Below are 25,222 nucleotides of genomic sequence, written 5' to 3' on the forward strand. Positions count from 1 at the left end.
CAGTGAGTATAATCAGCATACTTTACTACATATACAGACTGGTTTTACTGTTGTGGGTTTAGAAACACTTTAAAAGTATACATATCTTTTTTTACACAGGTCAGGCAGCATAGGTAAGCTGCAATTCCACTTTAAAGCGGAGTTCCAGCCATTTACTCCAGCGATGCGGCCGCCGGAAGCCTCGATCCTCTCCCTCGGCGCCGGCATCACTGCTGTGGGCACCCGGCTGTTACAGTTTGCGGCTTCACAGCCGGGTACCCACTGCGCATGCGCGAGTCGCGCTGCGCGCCGTGATTGACGTGTCCCAGGAGATTGCAGGGAGGGAGGGGGAGAGGAGAACTTCCGCTCAGGGCGCCGCGGCGCTCCGAGCGGAAGTGGGAGCGGGTACCTGTCAAAACTAGGTACCCGCTCCCCCCCCCCCAAAAAATGACATGCCAAATGTGGCATGTCGGGGCGTCAGGACTCCCTAAAGCGGAAGTTCCACTTTTGGGTGGAACTCCGCTTTAAGTTATGGTTACATGATCATCCAAAGCCGGGTCCCCCTCTTGCATTATCAAATATGAACAGATTCCCCCATCCACACAAGCAAAGTAGATGGAGGAACCCTCCCTGCTGTGCTATTGTATTCTGACAGCTGATCAGCATTGCAGCAGCTGAGTGAATGAAGGTTTTCCAGCAGTCCCGCTCAACAGAAGTCAATCTACCAAATGACTTGTCGTACAGTGAGGGTCACACACAGATCGAAATTCGGGCAGTTTAACAGGGATTTTGATTGGTGTATAACCAGCTTTAGGCTGAAAGTAAACTGTAACCACCTGCCGACTGCTAACAGTAAATATACTGCGAGCAGGCAGCAGGTGAAGGCTTGGCAATGTACATCTATGTTGCCAGCTTGCTTCCAGGTTTGGGACGCACATGCGTGTGCCCCCTGCTGTGACTGGACGCAGCACGAGTTTGGCAGCAGATTTCAGCCAATGATTTAGTCTGAAACCTGCTAATCATCTGTGCCCAATCACACACAGAGTTCTGCTTTTACAAACACAGAACTCTGTGTACATAGGGACAACGACCTGGCAGATTCTTCTCCCTGAAAAGCAGAGAGAAAAAAACAACCAGATCAGAAAAGCAGCACACATTAACTGCATTACACATTGTTAGGTACACAGTTAACCCCTTGATGGCCCATAGATGTTAACCCCTTCCCAGCCAATGTCATTAGCACAGAATTATCACTGATCACTGTATTAGTGTCACTAGCAACGTCAGTGTCCGTTAGTGCCCCTCCCAGCCAGTTTCCGTTGGCGCCATATTTCCCGCCACCCTATCAAAGTCTCACTATAAGTCGCTGATCACCGCTATTACCAGTATAGCATCATAGCTGTGTAAATTCCAGTATATATACCATAGCCTGTAGATGCTATAACTTTCCAATAAACTAATCAATATATAATTATTGGGATTTTTTTTGTTCACGTAGACATGTAGGAAATACATTTTGGCCTAAGTTTATGAAGAATTTATATTTTTTTATTGGATATGTTTTATAACAGAAAGAAGAAAATATCAGTTTTCTTTTTTTCCAAATTTTCTGTCTTTTTTTCATTTATATAATAAAAAAAATACCAAAAATTGCTCAATTTGTGTGAAAAAATGATATAAATTTCATTGCCTACAGTGTCGCATGACAGCGCAATTGCCAGGTAAAGTAACACAGTGATAAATAGCAAGAAATACCCTGGCCATGTAGAAGTAGATTCCAAAAAAAACAGTTGAGTGGCAACTTTGGCTCTGAGGAAGAGGGTCCTCCCTCAAAACGCGTAAGCCACACAAGGTTGTGAGGACGCCATCACGCTATCCAGCAGTAGAGAAGTGTCCTGGAAGTGAGCAGTCCCTAGTTCCTACATGCTTGTACATATCCTATGTTTGTGAGTATATTGTACGCTACCTTCTTTGATTTTAATAAGCTTTTTTAGTGTTAATGCACAAGGTCGGACAAGGACGGACTTAACTCCTGATTCTTCTCTTCTGTCCTCATTTTGGCGTTACTTGGTAATGCATTTTAAGGAGCAAGGTGAATGCATACATTACAGTATCTCTTAGCAGCCAGTAAATCTCTTCTTCACTAATCAAAATTCTGAAATGTGAAATTAAATGTGCCTGTAGTAGATAAATTCTAAGAGACAGGCCAGTCCCAAATCTGGGATAAAAATACCCCCCAAAACCCCTTACTCCCACCTTCCTCTCACTGATTGCCGGGATGTGAAAAAAAAAAAAAAAACATTTTAAAAAATGAATTTTCTCTTTCATTCATTGACGGACACAGCTCCTGATTCTTCTTAACCATTGGGTTATACTGCCCCCTACAGGAGTAGGGCACTAGACAGGAAAAAGCTTGACTATGCCTATGGCCAGTCCCAGGGGGTACACCCACTCTCAGCTATAGGCACTCAATTTTGTGTCAAAAGAAAGCCAACTCCACAGAGGGGTGGGTGCTGTGTCCGTCAATGAACATCAGAGAAATGGATTTTACAGTAAGTCAAAAATCCCATTTTCTCTTTCGTTCATTGACGGACACAGCTCCGCATTCTTCTTAACCATTTGGGAGGTCCCAAAGCAGTGTTAAACATGAGGGGTGGGAAAACATCAGAAAAAAAATCCCCAATAGCCAACCAGGTGATATAGAGCTCAACCATAAACAACTGGAGCTCACCTGAAAAACAATACACCCTCAAAGAGGACCAGGGCCTCTAAACAGCAGCCAGCAAAATCTTGTGGCCAAAAGAAGTATTCGCAGATGCCAACACAACCACTTTACAAAAAACTTTGTAGAAGTGTGCACCGACGACCAGGTGGCCTTCTTGCAAAACCTGAGTCACTGACGCTTGAAGACAGAAAGCCCAGGAGACACTAAGCACCCTAGTAAAGTGCACCCCTGACCCCTGATGCAATAGGCCTGAACCACCATCTGTCTGATCCATCTGGAAATGGTCGCAGAAGAAGCGCACAACCCTTTGTGAGGTCGGTCCGTGAACGCAAATAGAGAGTCTGACTTCCTAACAGACTCTGTAGCTTCCAGGTACACCCTAATTGGCTGGACCACATCCAAGACATGCAAGGCAATTTCCTTCAGATGTTTAGGCCTGGGACACAGGGAAGGCAACACAAAGTCCTAATTTAACCACTCTAGTACCGCTCACAGTAATACTACTGCGGCAGAGTGGCTCGTTCCCGTCCAGTCACGTAGTATTAACGTGACTGGACTCCTCCCCTTCTGGGCGGCGCTTGCGCGCCGCCGGAGGCTCGCTCCCGCTGTTTTCATTCACAGCGGGAGTCGGGCCAGGGGAGGAGCAGCGGCGATCGCCGCTGCTCTTACCCGATCGTCGGGGATCGAGTCTGGAGATCCGCCCGCTGTGTGTAAACACAGCGGGCGGATCTCCATAGTGACAGGGAGTGACAGATCGGACTGTTCAGCATAGCTGGACATCCGATCTGTCCATGAATCACATAGTCACCTCCCCCCCTACACGTCAGTAAGCACCAGGCATACATTAACCCCTCCCTCTCCAATAAAATTAACCCCTTCCCTGCCAGTGTCATTTTTACAGTAACAGTGCATATATACAGCACTGATTACTGCAGTAATGTCACTGGTACCCCCAAAAGTGTCAAAAATGTCAGTCAGGGGTCCGGTCTGTCCGCCGCAATGTCGCAGTCCCGCAAAAAAAATCGCAGATCGCCGCCATTACGCGTTAAAAAAAAAACACCAAAAATGACAGAAATCTTTCCCTTTGTTAGTAAACGCAATAACTTTTGCGCAAACCAATCAAAATACGCTTATTGCGATTTTTTTTACCAAACATATGTAGCATAAAACAAATTGGCCAAAAACTTTTAAAAAAACTGGTTTTTACATCTTTTTTGGGGGGAATTTCATATAAAAAAATGTGAAAAATATTGTTATTTTTTCAAAATAAACGCTCTTTTTTTGTTTATAGCGCAAAAAGTAAAAATCGCACAGGTGATCAAATACCACCAAAAGAAAGCTCTGTTTGTGGGAAAAAAAGGACGTAAATTTCGTTTGGGTACGGCGTCGCACGACCGCGCAATTGTCAGTTGAAGTCGCACAGCGCCGAATCGCAAAAAGTGGCCTGGACGGAAGACAGCAAAATCCTCCGGTTGTAAAGTGGTTAAATGACAGTCAGAGACCACCTTAGGAAGGAATGATGGACAGAGGCAAAGCACCACCTTATCCTTGTGAAGCACCAAAGGTGAACGACAGGATAACGCCATCAGTTCCGACACCCTGCATGCAGAGATGATAGCCACCAAAGAAGGCCACCTTCTGGGGCATCGTAAGCAGGTAAACCTCCTGAATATTTTCAAAGAGAAGCTTCAGTAGAGCTGAAAGCACCACATTAAGATTCCAGGGCGGCGACAGAGCCTGCACTGAAGGAACCAAATGTCGGACACCCTGAAGAAATCCAACAGACTCATACCACGCAATGTATGTCTTCCACGTACAATGGTAGATCTTTCTAGAGGCAGATTTCCAAGCTTGTAACAGCGTAGGAATCATTGATTCAAACAAACCTCCACTCGCTCGTGGCTTGCCATACCAAGGCCTCTTGGAACCTCTGATGGAGGCCCTGACTTTTGATACCTAATCTTGAGATCCTGCGAGACAAAGGGGCTGCTTAGGAGCCGAGGAGAATGGCCCACGTCTATGACCGAGCTCCTTGCCCTTGGTAGCCTGCAGAAGAAGACTACTCCCCCCCCCCCCCCCCCCTGTGAGACCCTTAACAATATCATCCAAGGAAGCTCCAATCAGGTGACCTCCTGCAAGAGGGAGATCAGATAAGGGCTTCTTAAAGTCTAGTCTGCAGACCAGCATTTCAGCCAGACAATACGCCAAAGGACCACTGCTGATACAGACAGCCTAGAAATCAAAGGAGCCACATCCAAAGAGGCATCACAGACAAACTGTAGCCCCTGGACCAAGAGGTCCACCAGCTCCGCAAAGACAGGCAAAAGTTATTCTCCCTCCAGGTCCCGGGGTAAAAAAAGCTTAGCGCACTCGGTCAGAGTTCACGACACCAGGGCAATAGTAATTACTGTCCTAATTGCCGAACCAGCCACGGCGCACATATGGCGGGCCAGAGCATCTACCTTCTTATTAGCTAGACCTGTAAAGGTCGGGGACTCCTCAACCGGGATGAAAGTAACTCAATTTGACCTGGAAACCAGCAAGTCCACTACAGGTGGGACCGTCCACCTTTTACGTAGTAAATCCTCATAAGAATACCGCAAGTAAAAATCGCTTAGCAACCACAGCATTTTGGACAATCCCACTGTTTGTGACAATGTTGTCAAGGTAAGCGGAAAGAGGAAAACCCTTAACCGCTTTGGAGGGCCTGTGGGTGCCAATAGGAACTGGTGCCTCTGACACAGCATCAGCCGCAACCTCCATTTTTAAAGTGTCACGCACTGACACAAACAGTGCATCCGCACGGATGGCGGATGCACTGACACAAACAGTGCATCCACCAGCGCCTAATTAAGCGCGGCTAGAGAAGTAGAGGAATCATCCTCACTATCTGAGCACACAGGGACCCAGACCCAGTAGTGTCGATATATACTGAGCTCACCATGAAAGCATATCAATTAGCGGAGGCTGCCGACTGCGATCCCGCAAAGGGGACGCTGGCCAAGGGTCCACAAATGGACCACCTATTGGACCCGCAGAAAACAAGGGGGTAGCCCTCCGAGCCCTCCATAGAGGACATAATGGGACATAGCCCCCTTACAAGGAGGCCGCCCACCGTGACATGGACACGCAGGCAGGGTACCCTGGTTAAAACAAGGCAGGTGCCCCACACAATAATGGCAGCAAGACTGTTATTAAAAATGAAGCGCCCCCCCCCCACAGTGCCACCCGGTCCAAGGGAGGTGCCAAGCTGACCATATGGCCCAGAATGCCGCAAGCCGCAGCCTAGATTTTTGTGGGGGACCAGCTGCAATTGCACAGATCCTCAGCCTTGCCGATAGACCCACAGTGACTGAAATTTTAGGGGGGCTGGGGGGAAAGGGAGGGGAACCTGGGGGTTGGACCATCCCAGGGAGGAACCCATGACCACCCCAAAACCCTCCAGGGGTAGTGGGGGGACAGCTACTTACCACACCAGGAACAGGGTGGGAACCACTACGGACAGGACATCGCTCTATCGTAATGTTGGTGCTGTCGGCCAGAAGGAAATGCTGCGACTCAGGCTGAAGCCAGTTCGTATGCGCCCTCCCAAGACGTTTAACTCGCAGGCCAGCCCTCGTCCAGTGGGGCAATCCGACCTAGCATGGAACTGCGGTCTGCGCGCGCTCGCTGGCCAGACTGGGGGGACCCTAAGGATCTATATTATCCAGTTTGTCGCCCAGTTAATCACTTGATTGTAGTTCTCACAGGAACAAATAAAAAAAAGGAGGAAAAAAATTCAATTCAAGATTAAAATCCCAGCAAGGAACTAGGTCCTTACTCCTGACTAGGTAGAAAAAAACTGGATGCCTATAGCTGAAAGTGGGTGTATACCCCCTGGGACTGCCCATAGGCATAGCAAAATAGAGGAGAAAGGAAATTGGTTCCAATTTTGGGATGTGGGTACCCTAATTTGTTAGTATCCTTTGATTGGCTCTCACATATACCATGCCCATAGGCATTTTCAAGCTTTTTCCTGCCTAGGATCCTACTCCTGTAGGAGGCAGTATAATCCAATGGTTAGGAAGAATCAGGAGCTGTGTCCGTCAATGAATGAAAGAGAAAATTGTTATTTAGAAGGGTTTTTTTTTTCACATCCCGGCGATCAGTGAGAGGAAGGTGGGCGTAAGGGGTATTGGGGGGTATTTTTATCCCAGATTTGGGACTGGCCTGTCTCTTATCATTTAGCTACTACATGCACATTTAATTTCACATTTCAGAATTTTGATTAGTCAAGAAGAGATTTACTGGCTGCTAAGAGATACTGTAATATATGCATTCACCTTGCTCCTTAAAATGCATTAACAAGTAATGCCAAAATAAGGACAGAAGAGAAGAGTCAGGAGCTGTGTCCGTCAGTTAACATCAGAGAAATGGGTTTTACGGTAAGTCAAAAATCCCATTTTTCACCACTTGACCAGCTTTTACGCCCCTCATGACCAGGGTATTTTTTGCTAGTCATCACTGTGCTACTTTAACTGGCAATAGCACAGTCATGCAACACTGTATGCAAATGAAATTTATATAATGTTTTCACACAAATTGAGCAGTTTTTGGTGTTTTTTTGGTGCTAGGCCCAACTCTGGTATAAAATTACCCCCTTGCTACCGCTTTCTCTCACCTTCCTCTCAATGATCGCCGGGATTTAAAAAAAAAGAAAAAAAACCCCCTTCTAAATACCAATTTTTCACTTACTTTAACCACTTGACCTCCATAAGGTTTTACCCCTTCATGACCAGGGGACCACATCCCGGTGATCAGTGAGAGGAAGGTGGGAGTAAGGGGTATTGGGGGGTATTTTTATTCCAGAGTTGAGACTGGCCTGTCTCTTAGAATTTAGCTACCACATGCACAATTAATTTCACATTTCAGAATTTTGATTAGTCAAGAAGAGATTTACTGGCTGCTAAGAGCTACTGTAATTTATGCATTCACCTTGCTCCTTAAAATGCATTAACAAGTAACGCCAAAATAAGGACACTTTACTGTGTAAGAACACAAGCTGGAACTGCACCGAAATTAGCTAAAACCAGGAGAATCCAAAAGCTGATTGCAAGTATAAAATGAAAGAAGTATCCAACCAGAATATACAATTTTTTACTGCAATGCGCCTGTGTTTAATGACTTATTTTTCCTCTTGTAGGTGAATTTCTCTATTAATACCAGTATAACGGTATCCTGCGACACTGCCACAAAACCCACCGCCATGCATCAACGTCTAACCCCTCGGTCTATTCCCTTGAAAAACTGCATTCTAATTAAATACTTTTCCCTCTGAGGTTTGACGAATGTGCAACCTGCAGATAATAAATTTTAGCATCCAGCGGTCTGTGGCAAAAAGTTTTCTGGGAAAATAAGCAAAGCCAACGTGCAATCCCAAAAAAAGTACACAGTTGTTTGCTGGGAAATATTTGTCCTTTTTGTGCCCTGTTGTACAGAAGCTGAGCGCTGTACAGAAAAGTCAGGGGGGGGGGAGACTGGCGTAGGATTTGTTCGGCAGCACTCAGCAATGTGCCACAAACCTCGAAAAAAGGAGAAGAGGTGCCAACCAGCTGTGCAATTTTACAAGAAGAGAGGGAGGTATTATTAGCCTGTGAGGCCGGACACTGGGCTTCAAAGTGAGGAATTAGAGGAGAGGAAGTGCAATCGCTCTGTTCACAGATTGACTGGACCCTAATGCCTCTCCCTGCAGGACCATAAATTTCTGGAAAGAATTGTCGCGTGCTAGAATGCTTCCTCTTGCTAGACAGCACGGGCTACACATGAAAACAGAAAAGCTTTCAGGGGAACGGCGAAAAGAAAAACTGAGCCCTTCCTCAGGCAAAATTTACATAAACAGACCAAATCTCTTCGGCTTTCATGCTGTGCCTTTAAAATAAACATTGAATTTCCTTGTGCATCAATAGATTATACGCGCCGGCTTAACCACTTGCCGACCAGCCACCGTACTTATACTGGAGCAGGTCCGCTCTGTCCCGCAAAATGACATACCTGTACGTCGCTTTGTGTAGCAGTTAGTGGGGGCACACACGTCCCGATTGGCCACAGGGGGAGCCAATCAGCGGGTCATCGCATCTGCCTGGCATCTGCCTGGCACCCACGATCGCTCCCTGTGGAGACAGAATGGCGGTCTGCCAATGTAAACACGGCAGTCCGCTGTTCTGTCAGTGATAAACACAGGGATTCTGTGTTCCTCCTATTTATGAACACAGGTCTCTGTGTTCTTCCAGTGAGCCCATCCCCCCACAGTTAGTGAGCACCCTGTAGGGACACATTTAACCCTTTGATCGCCCCTGGTGTTAACCCCTTCCCTGCCAGTGTCATTATTACAGTAACAGAGCTTATTTTTAGCACTTATTACTGTATTAGTGTCACGGGTTCCCTCAAATGTGAGGTGTGCGATCTGTCGCAGTGCCACTAGAAATGGCTGATCGCCGCCATTACTAGTAAAAAAATAAATAAATAAATAAAAATGACATAAATCTTCCCCCTAGTTTGTAGACGCGATAAAATTTGCGCAAACCAATCAATATATACTTACTGGGATTTTTTTTTTTACCAAAAATATGTAGCAGAATACATATTGGCCTAAAATGATGAAAAAAATAGTTTTTTAATTTTTTTTTAATTTGGAATGTTTTATAGCAGAAAGTAAAAAATATTGTTTTTTTTTTTTTCAGAATTGTCGCTTTTTATTTTAATAGCGCAAAAAATAAAAATCGTAGAGGTGATCAAATACCACCAAAAGAAAGCTCTATTTTTGGGAAAAAAGGAACATCAATTTTTTTGGGTACAGTGTTGCATGACCGTGCACTTGTCAGTTAAAGTAACGCAGTGCTGAATCGCAAAAAAAAATGGCCTGGTCATTAAGGGGGGTAAACCTTCCAGTCCAGAAGTGGTTAAAGGAGATCTCTTATCTAATTACAGTATAAAGGAAGATAATGTTTTTAAACAGGGAAGTGCTAAAATCACTACGTGCAACCAACTCCTTGCATAGTTACTACCTGACACCTTTGAAAATTAAGTGTCCAGTCCTCCACTTTATCATACTGACTGCCAGCACAGCTCACCCATAGCAAAACAATGAGAACATGCGCTGCCCTCTAGGGGGCTGGGCTTTTTCTTCTTGGTTCTGAACATTTAAAAAAGTATTAAGGAACAGCAGGAGGGCCCATATACAGCAATGGGTAGAGCTTCACGATTCTGCATGAAATGAGAATCACAATTTTTTTTGCTTAGAATAAAAATAAGTTCTCTCACGATTCTGAAAAACTTTTTTCCTGACAGACTCCATGGCAGCATACGTTCGGGTAGCCCCGCCTCCTCTCCTACCCTATAGGACCCCACTCCCATAAATCTTTGCTCCCTTTCAGCATCCGTGTTCCTTTTTTGTCCTCCTCAGCATAGTGATGCATTCCTGCCAAAGCAGTCCCATACGTATACTGGAAGCGAGGATTGGGTCAGCATGGAGCCTCCGCTAAGCCCTTTGCTCTTAGCAGGGTATGGAGGGGGCAACCGAAGAAGACCACTGGGCAGGAGCTTGGTGGTCTGGCCGAGAGAGCCCGGCTGCTGCGGGTGGCCTGCTGTTGCCCAGAAGAGAAGTCCGGTGTTGTGTCTCCATGGACCTGTCCCTGCTCCAGGACGCAGGGTGGTAAGCCCTGCTATGGGACCCTTTTGTTACGTTATATGTTATATATATTGCTCAAAGATGTCTCTTTATTTGATATCCGGTTTATTAGTAGTGGAGAGTGTCATGTACTTGCAGTTTTCAGCCAAATATGATTTGTTCCTAGGTCGCTATCACGGAATAGTATTGATTCCATCCTATGGTAGGGCGCCGTGTGGCCTGTGTCCCCTGCAGGTGCGTGCTTACCTCTAAACATCCGTTGTCCCCGGTCCGGCCGCGGCCGCTAGTTCGGCCGCCGCTTCCGGGTTGCACGGACGGTCTGCGCGTGCGCAGTAGGGCCGTGTGTCAGATCGCGGCGCGCATGCGCGGGAGAGACGCGTGACGTCACTCGCGCATGCGCAGTGCGTCCGGACGGCCGAATGGCGCCGCATTTAAATGCCGATGTTACCTGGAGCTGGTGGGAAGGTCGGCGTTGTGTATAGCCTCCCCCAGCTCCGTGGCAAGTATTTTAAAGGTCAGAATTATGGTCTGCCTCCCCCCCCCCTGCTTATTACCTCACAGGCTGCATTTTCTTTATGTATGTTCCTTTTGGTTATGCAGTCAGCAAGATATCTTTCTGTGCCTTGGTTCATGGATTCCTCTCCGCCCCCTGGTGGCCAGCCCGCTCGTGCCAGGTAGGTGCAGGGCTGAAAGGGGGCAGGGAGGGTCTGTCTGTTTTATATTTTCTCCATGTTTTTGCATATCTGTCTCTGGCTCTTTAGGTCCGATCCGCAGCCCAATACATGCAGCGAAGATCGGCGCTCAAAATCACAACACCGGCACTCTTCGTCTAGATCCAGACGCAGGTCTCCCCATAAGGAGCGCAAGGGCCAGTCCTCTTCTGCAAGTCATCATGGCCACTCACAGCGTCCTCATGGACGGAAATGCTGGGGATGTGGTATACCGGTTCCGGACGGTACATCCCTCTGCAACCGCTGTTATGCCCAAGCGACAGGCGAGCGGGAAAACTCAGACCAGCACATAGAAGAAGTAGTGCGAAAGGTCTTAAAAGACTCTCTGGCTGACCTACATCGCCCAAGTACATCTGCTGGGCCATCTCGTTCACCAGAAAGGGACAATTTGGATCAAGACCTCTTTGAGGCCTCTCAGCCGAGTCATACCTCCATCCTTCCCTCGGACTCAGACTCGGAAGCAGATGACTCCTCTTTGGGATTTGAGTTTCATCTTGTCTCTCCCTTGGTTAAAGCTGTAAGAGAAGCGCTTGATTGGGAGGATCCTGCAGTCTCTCCCCCGAAACAGAAGAAATTCTTCAAACAACTGCGTAAAGAACGTTTGAATTTTCCGTTCTTAGGGGAATTGGGAGACATCATTACCGAGGAGTGGAGTAAAGTTGAGAAGAAAAACTCCATGATTGCTAAAATGGCGAAACTTTACCCCTTTAAACAGGAGGAAGTCAAGCATTTGGAATCTCCACCTTTAGTAGACGCCGCAGTGATGCGACTTGTGAAACATGTCACCTTACCTATGGAGGATACGGTGTCATTTAAAGAGCCTCTAGAGAGGAGAATTGATACCGACCTCAAGCGAGCGTATCTCACGGCAGGCATGGCTTGCAAACCAGCTTTAGCCTTGGCTACAGTCTCAAAAGCCATGGAGGTCTGGATCAATGGCCTTGATGAAACCCTTAAGGGAGTATCGGAAGAGGCAGCAAACAACTCCCCAATCCAGGAGCTTAGGATGGCTGCGGGGTTCTTGGGGGAGGCCTCCATCGACATCATTCGTCTCTTGGCCCGGGTGATGTTATCCTCGGTCACCGCTAAACGCGCCCTCTGGCTCCGGCCTTGGGCGGCTGATGCCGCGTCGAAACAGGCATGGTGCCGAATTCCCTTCGAGGGCTCTTCCCTCTTTGGGAATAAGTTGGACGCGGCCATTACTTGGGCCACGGGCGGTAGGTCTGGCTTCCTCCCCCAGGACAGACGCGCAAATGCCCAGAAGCGGGCTCCTCCAAGAAAACAGAACACAAGCCGTGCCAGAGAGGCACGCAGTTATAGGCCGGGCAAGTCCTTTGGGAGAGGATGGAAATCCAGGCAGTCCTCCTTCCAGAAGGGTCCCAAGGCTACATCGTCTGGAGACCGGGAAGCCACAAAATCTTTTTGAAATTGGGCCCGCCCAGGCACTCCCAGTGGGAGCTCGCTTGCTCCGCTTTCGGGATGTTTGGGCGGCCTCAATTCAAGATCCCTGGGTCCTCAACACAGTATCTCAAGGACACTCCTGGGTTTTCAACAACACCCCCAGGACCAGGTTTGTTGCTACGTCCCTTCCTTCCTCCACAGACAAGAAGCAGATCCTTCTCTCTTACCTAGAGTCTCTAGTGGCCCAGGAGGCCGTGGTCCCAGTTCCAGAGCTGGAAAGAGGTCAAGGGGTCTATTCACCCCTCTTCTTAGTTCAAAAGAAGAACGGCACCTGGAGGCCCGTAATAGATTTAACGTACCTCAACAAGTCCATTTGCAGAGAAAAATTCAAAATGGAGTCTTTAGTCACAATCCAGCACTCGATACATCCAGGGGATTGGCTAGCGTCCATAGACCTAAAGGACGCCTATTTTCACGTACCAGTAGCAAAGGAGTTCCAGCAGTTCCTTCGCTTTGCCATCGGAGAAGCCCATATGCAATTCACCTGTCTCCCCTTCGGGCTTTCGACATCGCCTCGCACATTTTCCAAAACCTTATTGGCTGTAGTGGCTCTTATCAGGATCAGAGGCATCAGGTTACACCACTATCTAGACGACCTGCTTCTCCTCTCGCAGGACAGAGCTCAACTACTACTACACATAGAGCAAGTGATCTCCATTCTCCAGGAATTCGGATGGATCTTGAACTTCGAGAAGAGTCACCTAGTGCCCACACAATCACTCGTGTTTCTGGGAGCTCTCTTCGACACAGTGAAATGTACCATCTCCCTACCCGAGGAGAAAATTCCGGTAGTTCGCGACAGAGTGGCACTCGCTCTTGCCTCATCCCACCTCACAGCTCGGCAGTGCCTGAGATTAGTGGGTACCCTGGTGGCTACGGCCCCTATGGTCAAATGGGCCTTGTGGAAACTGAGGCCGTTTCAAAGAGGCTTTCTCCAACAGTGGACTTCAGAGAACATGTCTCAACGTGTTCGGATAACCTCGTCCATGAAGAGCTGTCTTCCCTGGTGGCTTATACGGGGGAATCTAGTCAACTGTCATTCCATAGCCCCGATCAGGTGGATCACAGTAACCTCGGATGCAAGCAGTACAGGTTGGGGAGCGCACTGCCAGTCAGAAGTGGCACAGGGCAGATGGTGCTTTCCCGCCCACGGTGTGGTCTCCAATATTTTGGAACTGAGGGCGGCCTTCAAAGCCCTACAAGCTTTTCGCCACCTGATCCAAGGAGCCTCAGTCATGCTCAGATTGGACAACACAACGGCGGTGGCGTATGTGAAAAGGCAAGGGGGGACCCGCAGCCTGTCTTTACTCCAGGAAACAGAGCCGATTATGTCCTGGGCTCAGAGGCATCTGGACAATCTTTCGGCGGCCTATGTTCCAGGGACACTGAATGTGGAAGCAGACTTCCTTTCCAGGTTTACACTCGACAACAACGAGTGGTCTCTCCATCAGGAGGTGTTCGATTGGATCCTGTCTCTGGGGTTCGGGCCGGAAGTGGATCTCTTCGCAGCCCCCAACAACAAGAAGCTCCCGAGGTATTACACGAGATTCCGGGACCCTCGGGCACTCGGGATCGATGCGCTTACGGACAACTGGCACTTCAAAAGGGCCTATGCTTTCCCGCCAGTACCCATAATTCTCCAGTTCCTGCGGAGACTGAAGATGGAGACGGTGGAAGTCCTGGCAGTAATTCCCTATTGGCCCAACAGACCTTGGTTCCCGCTCTTGTCTCTTCTCAGCTACCAGGATCCGATCCCTCTGCCTCTCAGACGGGACCTGTTGTCACAAGGTCCTACACTGCATCCATGCCCAGCACGTCTGCATCTCAAGGCTTGGTTCTTGAGAGGGGGAGGCTGGAGGCCTTAGGATGTCCAGTTGAAGTGATCCCTACACTTATGAATGCTAGAAGAAGTAGCACCAACAGGGTCTATGAGAGAATTTGGGGAAAATTCGTGAGTCATCAAAACTCCAGGTCCGGCTCAATAGAGGCACCTACGGTCCAGGATGTATTAGGTTTCCTACAGTCCGGCCTGGATCTCTCCCTGTCGGTCAGCTCGCTCCGTGTACAAATTTCAGCCATCTCAGCTTTTTCAGGAGTACCATGGGCTAAACATCAGCTGGTCCAGCAGTTTTTCAGGGGCGCAGTCAGGCTTAGGCCCCAAAGGAGACCAAGATTTCCCAAGTGGGATCTTCCCTTAGTGTTGGACTTCTTCTCTTCACTTGATGCAACTTCTCTTTCAGTTAAAGAACTTACTCTCAAGACGACGTTCCTAGTGGCTATTACTTCTGCCAAGAGAGTTTCCGAACTTCAGAATCTAGGGTCAAAGGAGCCTTTCTTGACCTTCTTCTCAGATAGGGTGGTCCTGATCCCCATGTTGGGGTCAAATCCCAAAGTGACCTCAGTCTTCCATGAGAACACGGAAATAGTCCTTCCCACCTTCAAGACCAGTGGAGATTCTTCGGTTCATCCCTTGGATGTGGGTGGCACCCTGAAGCAATATCTGGCGGCCACTTCTTCTTTTCGTCAGTCGGATTTTCTGTTTGTACTTCTTCAAGGGAATAAGAGAGGTACGCGTGCTTCTTCCAGAGCAGTGGCTGCATGGATCGTCCAGGCTATCCAGTGGGCATACAGAGCAAAGGGCCTGGCTCCCCCGGAGGCGGTAACGGCACACTCAACCCGTAGCATTTCCACGTCTTGGGCAGTCTCTAGGCATGTTGCGCCTGAGGTGATCTGCAGAGCAGCGTCTTGGTCGTCTATCAACACGTTTCTTTCTCATTATTGTGTTGAACCGGCTGCCTTATCTTCTGTTAATTTTGGTGTTCAAGTGCTGTCAGTAGATGGCAATAATTAAAGCTTTTTGTTCAGCATCTTCCCACCCGGGAGTGTATAGCGAGTTATTTCCCGAACGTATGCTGCCATGGAGTCTGTCAGGAAAACGGAAAATTGATATCAAATACTTACCGTAATTTTCCTTTCCTGATGGACTCCATGGCAGCAGGAGTCCCCTCCCGATTCCTGAGTAGGCTAGTTACAGAACACGGATGCTGAAAGGGAGCAAAGATTTATGGGAGTGGGGTCCTATAGGGTAGGAGAGGAGGCGGGGCTACCCGAACGTATGCTGCCATGGAGTCCATCAGGAAAGGAAAATTACGGTAAGTATTTGATATCAATTTTCCGTTTTTTTTTAAAGATTTACAACCCCTGAACATTAGGTTATCAAACAAGTTGGCAATAAAATAAGACATAATACTGCTGTCAGCAATGGTACAAAGCATTAAAAATTTATTTTACAAATGAAATAAATAATTTTTTTTTTTAATTTTGCGCTTTATGTATAACGTATATGTTAAAGGTGTAAAAATATTAATGAACAAAGCAAACAAACAAAAATTAAATTTTAATAAATAATTGTTTATGAAATAGAAGAAAATTAAAAAAAAAAAAAAAAAAAAAAACAGCAGGAAAATAATAATTAAATGAAGGAGAATAAGGTGTTAATAAGGCTGACTAGAGAAAAAGGGGTTAAACAGAGAAACAATTTAATAAAAACCAAAACAAAATTATTTCTTTTTTTACTTGACAAGGTTGCTTTAAACTGACTTTCATCCCTTTGATCTGTAAATGAACAGAAAGATACAAAGTTTCTTTTTAACTCTTTTTTTCCGCTAAGCAATGTTGTTGATAAGCATTGCGGGCTGCTTTTTTTTTTTTTTTTTGACAGCTGTGAGCAGGGAACTGCTCTGCACTTGTTACATAAATCATGAAAATGCTGGATTAAGATCATGTTGGGGGGTTGAATCAAGATTGCGGTCTTTTAACGATTAATCGTGCAGCTCTAGTACTGGTAAAAATTAAGAAAGTGTCATTGTTATCCCACAGAAAAAAAAAAGATTTTTTTAAATTATGATAGTTAGGGAACGTTTTACATTTGTTTCAATCTTTTTATTACGTTTTTAAATAACAATAAAAGCATTATAATGTAACAAAAGCGAGTGCAGAATGGCACTGTCAGCATAGTCAGTACACAAGAAGATGGCAACAAAAACATGTTTAACCACTCTACAACCGCTCACAGTAATACTACTGCGGCAGAGTGGTTCGTTATCGTCCAGCCACGTAGTATTAACGTGATTGGACACTCCCCCTTCTGGGCGGCGCTTGCGCGCCGCCGGAGGCTCGCTCCCGCTGTTTTCATTCACAGCGGGAGTCGGGCCAGGGGAGGAGCAGGGGCGATCGCCGCTGCTCTTACCCGATCGTCGGGGATCGAGTCTGGAGATCCGCCCGCTGTGTGTAAACACAGCGGGCGGATCTCCATAGTGACAGGGAGTGACAGATCGGACTGTTCAGCATAGCTGGACATCCGATCTGTCCATGACTCACACAGTCACCTCCCCCCCTACACGTCAGTAAGCACCAGGCATACATTAACCCCTCCCTCTCCAATAAAATTAACCCCTTCCCTGCCAGTGTCATTTTTACAGTAACAGTGCATATTGATAGCACTGATTACTGCAGTAATGTCACTGGTACCCCCAAAAGTGTCAAAAATGTCAGTCAAGGGTCCGATCTGTCCGCCGCAATGTCGCAGTCCCGCAAAAAAAATCGCAGATCGCCGCCATTACGCGTTAAAAAAAAACACCAAAAATGACAGAAATCTTTCCCTTTGTTAGTAAACGCAATAACTTTTGCGCAAACCAATCAAAATACGCTTATTGCGATTTTTTTTACCAAACATATGTAGCATAAAACAAATTGGCCAAAATTTTTTAAAAAAATTGGTTTTTACATCTTTTTTGGGGGGAATTTCATATAAAAAAATGTTAAAAATATTGTTATTTTTTCAAAATAAACACTCTTTTTTTGTTTATAGCGCAAAAAATAAAAATCGCACAGGTGATCAAATACCACCAAAAGAAAGCTCTGTTTGTGGGAAAAAAAGGACGTAAATTTCGTTTGGGTACGGCGTCGCACGACCGCGCAATTGTCAGTTGAAGTCGCACAGCGCCGAATCGCAAAAAGTGGCCTGGACGGAAGACAGCAAAATCCTCCGGTGGTAAAGTGGTTAAAGGATTAGGGGTTCAGCCAGGAATGTGGTCAACCATGAAGAGTCCCGTTTAGCAATACATATTTGGCTATACAATTGCATCTCAAAAACATTAGAATATCATCAAAAAGTAAATTTATTTTAGTAATTCAATTCAAAAAGTGAAACTCATAGATTATATATAGATTCGTTACACACAGAGTGATATATTTCAAGCATTTCTCTCTTTTCATTTTGATGATTATGGCTTACAGCTAGTGACAACCCAAAATTTGGAACTCGGAAAATTAGAATACTGTGAAAAAGTTCAATATTGTAGACTCATGGTGTCACACTCTAATCAGCTCCCACCAGGCCACACCCCCAATGCACTTCACTCCGCCCCTCAGACTATAGCAGATTTGCTTTAATGTATGGCTCATGGGACACAACCTTTGATGTTTGGAGCCGAGACAAGCTCCTTCCATGGCCAGCACTCACAGTGGTGGGCACAGGACTAGAACCTTACAGCCTGAGCGGCACACATAATCCCACATTCGAGTCACAGTGGATTTACTACTACTGACCCAAACTGGCAACTTGTTGCAGAAATCCTGCGAGGAAGCAAATAAAGAGACTGCCGCTAACCGAAAGAACTAGATGCTTGGCTGTCACCACCAATTCACGACCGCCCTACAGTTTTACTGCTATGTATATATACATGATTCCGCACTTCTGAGTAGGGAGCACTAATGCCTGCGCCAGTGGCTTGCTCCTGCTGTGATTATGCAGATCAGTGGGTACGACGGCCACGACGTCTGCCGGCACCCTCCGATCATTCGTTACAGAGGCAGTCGTTCTGTCAGTAGGGAAGGCATGGATCCTGTGATCCTGTAAAGACAGGCTAAGCACAAAGTTAACCGTTTGATCGCCCCCTGATGTTAACCCCTTCCCAGCCTGTGTCATTAGTACAGTGACAGTGTATATTTTTAGCACCAATCACTGTATTAGTGTCACTGGTCCCCAATAAATGTAAAAATGTCCGCCGCAATATTGCAGTCCTGCTATAAGTCGCTGGTCGTCGCCATTACTAGTAAAAATAAATAAATAAATAAAAATTCCATAAATATATCCCATAGTTTGTAGACACTTTTGTGCAAACCAATCGATATACGCTTTTCAGGATTTTTTTTTTTTTACCAGACTACCAGAAATATGTAGCAGAATACATATTGGCCAAAATTAGATTAGATATTTTAAATTTTTTATTGGGAATGTTTTATAACAGAAAATAAATTTTTTTTTTTTTTTTCAGAATTGTCGCTGTTTATAGCACAAAAAATTAAAAACCCCTTAGGTGATCAAATACCACCAAAACAAATCTCTATTTGTGGGAAAAAAAAGACATCAATCATCAATTTCATTTGGGTACAGCATCGCACGATCGCACAATTGTCAATTAAAGTAACGCAGTGCCGTATTGCAAAAAATTGCCTGGACACTGGAATCCGGTATAACTCCTGATGTGCATACTTAAAGTGGAGTTCCACCCTATTTTTATACTTACCTCCATCTTCTCGCTCCGGGTCACCTGAAAAAGAAATGGATAATCGCATATTTTTTTTTTTTTTTTACTTACCTCGTAGCGAAGAAAAAATACTTACCTTACTTCCTTCTTCCTCGGCCGCGGCCCGTCATCACTTTCTGGCTCTGCAATCATTCCTGGGAGCTGAACGTCATAGCTCCCAGGAATCATTGCGCCTGCACCGGCCCCGACGTCAGTTCCGGGTCGCGCGCGTCATCCCCTACTAAACAGCTTCTGGGCATGCCCAGAAGCTGTAGAGGGATGACGCGCGCGACCCGGAAGTGACGTCGGGGCCGGTGCAGAGCATCGTGGGACCAAAGAAGGCGGAAGAAGACGCCGAAGGGGATCTCGCTGGCTTCAAGCTGCCCACATCTGAGATGGCAGCGCTGGACAAGACGTTTGCAAGGTAAGTATTTGTCCTAACAGGTAAGTGCAACCCGGGACAGATCAGAGGCTAGCCATTGTGGAATGTACTAGCCCTGACTGTCCCGGGGGTATTAAAAAAAAAAAATCCAGGGTGGAACTCCGCTTTAAGCCTCGTACACACGCACCGATTGTTGGCCGACCGATCGGCCGTCTTTTGTCCAGTGTTGTTGTGTTGGTTGAAATGTGCTCTAGACTGCACACGAATTTGTTCGGCCAACAACAACCAACTTCAGAAGTGATGTCATGTGCTGGTTTACTTTCCGTGTGTTTTTTTTTCTCTGAGCATGCCCAGTCTTGCTCATCTGATTTTTGTATGCCGAAATCTGTACTGACTGACGAACAATCGGCCGTTCTGTTGACGGCCAATAAAAATTTTATAGCATGCACACCAGATTTTTTTCAGCCGAAAAGTCGCAGTTGGTTGTCGGAAGCATCATACTAACAAGCCGACAATTCACAATTCACGGCCAACAATCGGTGCGTGTGTACGAGGCTTTACAGCGGCTCGGTGTTAGTCAATCAGAAACAAAAGCTGAAGCTGAACAATCCACAAACCAGCCAGGAAACCAGCATTTTGGGAAGGAAAGCACATGGTTTATTTGGGTTTTCCTCATGGTGATAGTGGGGCGAAGTCTAATTCAGCTTTTTTTCAACCAGGGTGCCCAGGCACCCTGGGATGCCTTGAGGTTTCCTCAGGAGTGCCTTGGCAAAATGCCTAAAAATGTATCAAAAATTGTATGCAACCCAGCAGATGGATCAAGCCTGTAAATTTAGTTAAACAAAGCCACAGGTTTTCATTATGCACCATTCCGACTTTCTAGACACGGGCATCCTACCAACCAATGACATCATCAGTTAATAAGGAGGATGTCTGTTGCCTCCACAGCATCCTTGTTTGACCCTCCTCTGCCTCTCTCTCTCAGCACTGGGGTCACATTAGCTTACTGATGGAGAGAAACTGAGGGAGAAGAGAAACATAGGAATACTAGTCAGTACCTTTAGGTGTCCTACGAATGGATGTTGCTGCATTATGTAAAGCTATTAGAATAGTTTTTTACATTTTAGAATGGGGTGCCTCGAGACTTTCCATGATTTTAAAGGGTGCCTTAACCACTTCTATACCGGAAGGTTTTACCCCTTTAATGACCAGGCCATTTTTTTGCGATATGGCACTGCGTTGCTTTACAGACAATTGCGCGGTCATGCAAAGCTGCGCCCAAATAAAATTGAGGTCCTTTTTTCCCCCACAAATAGAGCTTTCTTTTGGTGGTATTTGATCACCTCTCTATTTTTGAGCTATAATTCTGAAAAAAAAAAAACTATACTTTTTACGTTCTGCTATGTAACATTCCCAATAAAAAAAAAAATGTAAAAATCAAATTTTTTCATCATTTAAGGCCTCTTTGTATTATGCTACATATTTTTGTTGAAGAAAAAATCCCAATAAGCATATATTGATTGGTTTGCGCAAAATGTATCGCGTCTACAAACTAGGGGAAAGATTTATGTCATTTTTATTTTTACTAGTAATGGCGGCGATCTGCGATTTTTAGCGGGACTGCGACATTGCGGTGGACAGATTGGACCACTAACTGACATTTTTGACACTTTTGTGGGGACCAGTGACTTTACTACAGTAATCAGTGCTAAAAATATGCACTGTTTTGGATCCTTTCACAAGGCTTTTTTCCGATCCAGTCCGTCTGTCAGTTTTTCACGCGGACCTGATCAGATGCTCCATACACCCCTATGGAGCAGCATATGTCAGCGGTGACACATGTCCACTTACACCTGCTGCTATCCGATCCGATCCGTGAAATCCAGACGGATGGAAACCCTATTTTCCATCCATCTGAAGGATTGGATTGGATAGGATCGGAAGAAAACAGACATGCGATCAGTTTTCATCCGATCTCCCATAGAGGAGAGCGGGGATCTGACAGGTCTGTCTCAGCACAGTGAGCAGAGAGGGATCTGTCATCCGCCTGCTCAGTGGGGATCGGCGGATGGATCCCCCGCTGAGCAAAATTAAGCCCACCAGGTGGAAAGCCTGTGAGAAGGGACCCTTACTGTACTAATGACACTGGCAAGAAAAGGGGTTAACACCAGGGGCGATCAAAGGGTTAAATGTGTCCCTAGGGGGTGCTTTCTAACTGTGTGGGGGTTGTATTCACTGAATTAACACAGAGACCTGTTTTCCTAAATAGGAGGAACACAGGATCTCTGTATTCATTACTGACAGAACAGTGGTGTGCTGGGTTTACAGCGGCAGACCGCCGTTCTGTCTCCACGGGGAGCGATCGCGGGTGCCCGGTGGCAATCGCTGATTGGCTCCCCCTCTGCGCGTGCACCCACCAAACGATGTATAGCGTACACTTGTCGCAGTATATGTACTGCTGGCTGTGGGCAAGTGGTTAAGATTGTCTGTAATTTTAAAAGTTGCCTTGACTAAAAAAAGGTTGAGAAAAGCTTGTGTAAATAGTAATGGTGGAACCAAATGTCAGGTTTATCACACTATTCTGTGATGAGAAGAGGTGATGTTACAGGCTGATTTGTTATGTATGCCCCCGGCTGCAATAAAGGTAGCATGCCACAGGCTGGGACGCTAAGCTGCCCTCTTGCGGGTTCACCTTGTACTGCCCCCTGGTACCTCTCTACCCACAGAGTAAGATGACAAATGAGTCGGCTGCCTCCAATCCATTCGTTCCGGAAAGGAACAAAGACACTTTGTAGAGAGGGGCAATCATCGCGGCTGTAATATCACATGGCTCGTCTCAAAATCCGGAACTGGGATAGACTTGCACACAAGCATGTAATGCATAGCAGAAACAAGGATGCAGTTCCCAAGGAGAGTGCTAATTACCGCAGTTTCTCTGCCAGGTCTGACTCAGGCCAGCTGTAAATCAACACACTGCTAAGTAATATTAGGCAATGCCTGTGACATAACCTGTGCTGCTCAGATTATGTCTTATATTGTCAGCATACTGATCAATGCAAAAGATTTCAATGTAGAGAATTTAGTATCGGTTCACACTTTAGCAATGTCAGACATCGCATGTGATTCGCAATCCACTGCTCTGCAAGTCATATGCGATGTCTGTGCGAAGCGAATTCAGCCAAATTGTATGGCTGAATTTGCATCGCATTCAGACCAAAGTCGTGCAGGACCCTTTTTTTGGTCCGCACCAGAATCGGATCGCATGGCTCTTCACACCTATGCGATCCGATTCCTGTCTGAATGGACAGTTCGCACTGCGATATGCGAACTAATCCTGGGGTGTCGGTAACTTTATATTGACACTCCCAGCAGTTCTCATATGGTAGTGTGAACTGCCTGTGAGTCGGGTGCGATCCGGGAATCCACAGTGAATTGGAAGGGTTTCCCGCATCGCGCCAATGTGAACCAGCACTAAAAGGACAAATCTGTTTTTGGTAAAATGTTAAAGTGTATCCAAGGCTAAAACTTTTGTTTTCATTTTAAATAGTGTTTTGAGGGAATAGAACTCGTCTCTGCTTTGTGTACTGGTTTTGCACAGAGCAGCCCAGATCTTCTTCTTTGTAGGTCCCCAGTCAGTGGCCCTTGCTCCTCCCCCTGCCGATGTTCGCCATCATCGGGAAGGGAGGCTGGACATTAACAAGGCAGAGCTCCATCCTGACAGGCAGAAACTGACAAAGCAGGGAAAGGAAATTCATCAAATCCCACAGTAAAAGTAGCTCAATGTTTCCACAAAAACACTGGTTAGGTACACATTTAATCCTTTGAGCTCCTTAGATGTTCAACCCCTTACCAGCCAGTTTCATTAGTACAGTGACAGTGCATATTTTAGAGCTGTCAATTTGATGTACTGTATATATAAATATATACACAGTATATGTGAACATATGTATATGCCCAACTATACACATATACCCACGCTTCCCTATAGTCATACTGTTTTATTTTTGCATGGGTCCTACAATCCAACAAAGGAACCCCATCTACACTATTTCCCCCATAGTCATACCATGTTATCTTTTTGTATGGGTCCTACAGGGAATCCCATTTATACTATTTCCTCCATCATTATAATTTGTTTCCTTGCCTGGGTTCTTTAACCATACTACTATATTGTTGGATTCATCAGGGAACACTTTGAGTAGTAACATAAAGGTAGTTTGATGATGACTTTGGGAGCCCATGGATAGGATTTTTAGGTATTCTGATATGGATGGGACCTGGTGTTGGCTTATCTTTTTTGCCATGTGCTAGGTGGCCTCAATGGATGGGTGTCGATCTCCGGGGGGGGGGGGGGGGGGGGGGTGCATGTCGGCTGGACTGCAGTTGATGAATAGAAATATGGCAACTCTGGCTGTGAATTGTTTTTGCTATATGGTTGGATCAGTTGGTTTGTTTTTAGTACAAAATATAATGTATATATGGTACAGATCGCAAAACAATATGTTTCAGTTAGCAAATTAATGTGTATTTAATAATCTGATTATTTTGTAGTGATGGAATACTCTCTTTTGCCCTGAAAAAGTTTTCTCCAAAACACATTGGGTTTGTCCTGGTTTAGCATCGAAGTTGAATAACATGGCACATGGAATAGTGGTTAACTACGGACAAACCTTTCCGTATTTGGAGATTAAAGCTCTATTCCTCCAAAAGTAAAGAGTGCCCCTTTGTCCTCTGTGATGACCTTAAGGTAAATAACTCAACACCAAGTTCACTATATGGACCCCTTATGTATCTTATGCATGGTGATCATATCCCCCCTTATGTATTTTTACATGATCTTCATATCCCTCCCTTAATCTCCTTTTCTCAAGAGAGAATAAATTCAGTTCCTCTATCTTTCCTCATAGCTGATCCATCAGCAGCCATGTGCTCCCAGAGTGGAGACACTCAAATTTAAAAGTGTTAGGACTGCAGATAAAACAGGGTGCCGTGTCGTGGCTCTGCAGCTTACACATGCGTTTGCAAATGCGTGTCAACTAAACCCCTGTTCTTTATTTATATCATGAGACAGGTCTACTTGGTTGGTGGCAGACTGGAGGGTGAGTACATCAGACTGTGGGCTGGCTGGCTTCCATGCACCTCTCTTAATCCTTTCCAATTCGTTTTTTCCAATACAGGGATGGAGACGCTGGGCATACCTGCTGGTGTCTCACTTAAAGTCCCACATAGCCCACATTGTCTATATTCCTCATAGCTGAGCTCCTCCATGCCTCTTATCAGTTTGGTTGCCCTTTTCTGTACTTTCTCCAGTTCCCCAATATCACTTGTGTGAAATGGTGCCCAAAACTGAACTGCATATTCCATATGAGGTTTTACTAGTGATTTGTACAGGGGCAAAATTATATCTCTCTCTCTGGAGTCCATGCCTCTCTTAATACAAGAAAGGACTTTGCTCACTTTGGAAACCGCAGCTTGGCATTGCATGCTATTATTAAGCTTATGATCTACCAGAACACCCAGATCCTTCTCCGCTATGGATTCCCCCAGCTGTTCTCCACCTAGTATGTATGATGCATTCCCAGCCCCCAAGTGCATATCTTTAAGATTTCCAATAATAAACCTCATCTGCCACATAGTCACCTAATGACACAGTGCATTGAGGTCAGCTTGTAAATTGGAGACATCCTG

Source organism: Pelophylax lessonae (assembly GCF_965119305.1).
Source record: "Pelophylax lessonae genome assembly, chromosome: 11".
Lineage (NCBI taxonomy): Eukaryota > Metazoa > Chordata > Amphibia > Anura > Ranidae > Pelophylax > Pelophylax lessonae.